The 4,356-nt window shown below is 40.9% G+C and overlaps 1 non-coding gene across 1 annotated transcript; it reads left to right on the top strand.

Moving 5' to 3' along the window:
- The first annotated feature begins 950 nt into the window (after positions 1-950).
- trnae-cuc (transfer RNA glutamic acid (anticodon CUC)) lies at positions 951-1,022 on the top strand. The gene has a single exon. It is a non-coding gene; the product is annotated as a tRNA-Glu (tRNA).
- The last annotated feature ends 3,334 nt before the right edge of the window (positions 1,023-4,356 follow it).

Genomic DNA, 4,356 nt, shown 5'->3' with positions numbered 1-4,356 from the left:
CAAAAATCGATTTATTTTTTTTTTGCCCGTATTGTAATGAATTTATCGTAAGGTATTGTAAATTAAATGTGTGCATTTTGGATGAATTGCTGTTGGTCATGTTTTTAAATGTGCAATTCTATATTTAAAAAAATAATAATAGGAGGAGGAAGATTTTTTGCCTTTAAAATTTTTAATTATTATTAAAATTTATGTAAAATTATCTTACCATCAGATTTTTTTTTTTTTTTTTTTTGTATCTGTTTTCTTAAATTTCATGTGTTGAATAAGTTCAGACATATAAATATAACAGCTTTAAACAATTTACCTGAAGGTGCAGTATTGTATGTTGAACGTGGATATGTGTTTGGCGGTAATATAGATTTCAGCCACAAGAGAGCAGCATCACACTTTACTGCACTGACATCCGTTTATAGTCGCCTGAAAAATCCTCATTTTTGTTCAAGTTTCACAAGAAAACTGGGCATTTATTCACATTTATAATTTCTTTCTTTCACCAAAAAAAAAAAAAAAAAAAAAAAAAAAAACGAGTTAAAAAAAAAAAATCCCCACGTGTCCCAGATCATAATTAACAGTTGAGTTAATTATCCTTTCAGTGCCTCAGCAGGTGTTTGGTTCCTTCATGTTCTACATTTATATGTGAACATACATTGCACAGGGTGTCCTGTCTGGGGGCTGCTATAGGTTTTTATGACGCTATCCTGCTGTGACCCAGTATCATCTGTCCTCACTGAGCTCAAACCTGTCCCTGTCTGTGTTCTACTCCATTCTACATGCTGACTGCTCGCTTCCCCACGCAACTGCAGTTGAACACGACGTAATGAGGTAAGAGCTAATGCTAACAGGCTAACATGACCCTCGCTGTCACAATGCTAGCTGGAGAAGCTTGGTTTTCACCCTCGGTCTAATGGAGCATTTATGTGATTTGTCCGTACAGCATTGTATATCACTCCCTGGTGGTCTAGTGGTTAGGATTCGGCGCTCTCACCGCCGCGGCCCGGGTTCGATTCCCGGTCAGGGAACGTGCTTTTGCACACCTGTGAAAAAAGGAGGCTACTACCTTATGTAAGGCTGTACAAAGCTCTAAGATGTGTTTTCCAATATTAGTCGTCAGCTAATAAATAAGTATTCAGTGTATTTATATCAGTCAAAGCCTTTGCAAAAGCTGTTAAAAACCCTATCAAGAAGGGGAGAATGGGGTAGGAAGGGGCCATTTTTCATTTTTAGGACCACTACATCAAGGCAAATATAGTTTTGTCACCAACTAATATATCTGCATATATTTCAGGATTTTGTGCATCCCTTCAAACAAACAGAATGAGTGTAAACACAACTGTTTGGAAAATATAGCATGTCTAAAATTAAGTCGTCTCGTGGCACAGCTCACCTTGTGTATGGGGGTAAATGAGCGGGATTAATTGAATTGTGTTTTATTCTAAACAGAATTCTCATTAAAGTTATGATTGACTGAGAAGTGCTTTTTTTTTTTTGTCATAATTGTCTAAGCACTTTATCCATGTGGTTCTTACCTTGACAGACTATGAAATAAGGCCGTGGCTTTGGGTATGTTAAACGTATCCGTAGACTGCCACTCTATGGTTACGCAGCGCCCCTCATTGGCCAGTTTAGGTCACGTGATAGGTGCGCCACTTGACTTAAAGTTCTGTCATTTGTAGTTTAGCTCATATTTATTTTTAGCTACCCCGCTAACCCTTTTATTTCAGCCCTAACTGTAACTCTAAGCCTAACTCTATCCCTAACCCTAAAATGTTTATTTTTGTCGACAATGTATTTTTAAAGGTGGAATTTGCCGTGTTAAATATCCATCCATCTTCAAACCCGCTAGTTCCCATTTATCAGGGTCGCGGGGGTCTGCCGGTGCCCATTTCTGGCTCTCATTGGGCGCTGGGCGGGGGTACACCCTGGACAGGGCGACAGTCCATCACAGCGTGTTAAATATGTTAAAATTAAAAAAGAATATATGTTAAAATTAAAAAAAAAAAAAAAAAAATTGCCAAATTTAAATTGGCGGTGAGTGCGGTGCCTTAGATCACTCAACTATCCTAGTACATTGATAAACACTGGCACGTTGCGCTTAAGTAGAAAAGCTCCGGAAGGGTATCTACAGTCCCGGGGGTTATGGCTGTGTTTAACGTACCTCCAGACACTTTCATGAAATAATGCCTTCCTCCTAAATATGTGGTCAGAGGATCAATATTTTTTTATTTTTACTGTTATCCCACTCTCCCCAACCTCAAAGTAGAAGTAGAATACACCTTTATTAATGCCCAGAGGAAAAATTCACATATGCAGCAACACAGTTTAAGAGCAGTGTTGTAATGCATTTTGATCCCATTTGCAGACATTTGTGATACACAATGGGCTGGTTAGAAGAGCTCAGTGACACATCATCAGTAGGATCAAACTAACCACAGATTGTGGAACCAACTTCATGGAAAGGTTTTCTATGGCCAAGCTGCTGCATGTAAACTCCATAGGAACAAGGCTTGGATGTAGTTGTGTACAGCAGTGGTCCGCTCTGTGGACCAGTTTGGTACTGGGCCGCAAAGTTTTTGAAGATTATTTGTATTTCATTTCCTAATGTTTTATTTTGAAAAATTCACACATGCGCTTGAACACACGCCCGAGCGTTTGATTGCTGTGCCCCTCAGACGGCCTTGATACACGCAGCAAATTTGCTTACAGTCATATATTGGACGTGCTCCAGCCACACCATCATATACACACGCGTGCACACACATAACCCCGCCTTGCTAGTCCGAGGAAAACCAAGTCATGAAATCATGAAATTGGTCTGTGGCACATTAAAGGTTGGGTGGACAACTTTGGGATGAATGTGTTGGAGGGCCAGGACTCTCATCCAACATCAGTGCCTGATCTCATAAATGCTGTCGTGTCATTAGGCTACACTTAATTTCTCCTGGTGATAAAGTCATTTGCTTTTGTCCATATAATACACTTTAAACAGCTGAAGTGAAAGTGGATACATATCTTCACAAACAGAGGAAAGTGATTTAAAACGGGTTAATTAGCCTACTTGTTTTTTTTACTTCTAGCTATGGAGAGAGTCTGTCCTACTCTGTGCACCTCGTGTCTCTTTTTTCTGTCTCTCACTTCCTAATGGAGACCAGATGAGGAGCGAGCCTGTGCTCCGTCTGGCCCTTTCTAATTTCTCCTTCCCCAGAGGCTTAATACAGCAAGACCTTGTGTTCCCTGGAGGTCAGGCATGTGTGTGCGCAACTGTGTGTGTGCGTGTGTGTAGGAGAGACTTGGGCAGACAGAATCATCTCTGAGGTTGTGCCCCCTTAAGTCCACCGCACATATTCAGGCCCCACATAGAGCACACCATTCATTATACATATCTGAGCCACAGTCGGAGACCAGGAGTACCTGGAAGAGTCACTGGAGGCAAAGGAGAAAAGAGATGGACAAAAAGATGAGCATTGGAAGACTTTGATATATACGCAGAAGGGGGAGGGGGGATCAATTTAACTTTAGCTTGAACAAAGATTTCAATCTCATTTTCTGTCTAAGTCCACCCCCTCCATGCAGCCAAAGCGTCACTGGACATACCTATGTTATCTCCACACACAGTCTTCTCACACTGCTGTGGATCTCGGCCTTTGCCAGACCAGGTTATGAAATCCACCCAAGGCCAGGTTACAAAAATCCTCTATGTGGCATGTGCCAGGGACGACAGCTCAGTGTTGACGGATGGACACAGCATTCCTGAGTCCGAGCTCTGGCAGAAGGTGGATCGTAGAAGCCATGCATAGGCTGACTGGCATTCCTTTACACCTATGTGCTTCATTTCTGTGGCATCCTCGGTGCATGAGTTACATTCCTTAAATGATGCTCCTTCAAGCTGACACATTGCAGCGGTGACGGTAAAATAAATGGGAATCAACAAGTAGGCATACAAGATCAAAGGCACGTTGTGGAATGAAATACGTTTGGCTTATATTATTTTTTTTTTGATAAAACGTCAGCTCAAAAAAGGTTCTCAATCTTGAGGTCAAGACCCCATTTGGGGTCGCGAGACACTGGGAGGGGGTCGCCAGATGCCTTCAAGAAACTTAAGAATATTTTTTGAACAATTTGAGCCCATTTTTGCTTATTTTTACCCTTTTTCTGCAACTACACCAAACCTGCCATGTTTTAACCTATTTTCATCGCTTTTTCTTGCCATATTTTTAATCCTTTTAATTCATTTTTGCTACATCACTCCCATTTCTGCCTCTTCTCCATCAAATTTCAATGCCTTTTCTGCACATTTATTTCCACTTTCAAGACATTTTCAGCACTTATAAACCCTTTCCACCACTTTTCCCACCT

This window comes from Gouania willdenowi, chromosome 10 (genome assembly GCF_900634775.1).
Source record: "Gouania willdenowi chromosome 10, fGouWil2.1, whole genome shotgun sequence".
NCBI classification, from domain to species: Eukaryota; Metazoa; Chordata; class Actinopteri; order Blenniiformes; family Gobiesocidae; genus Gouania; species Gouania willdenowi.
This window is presented reverse-complemented; position numbering and strand designations above follow the sequence as displayed.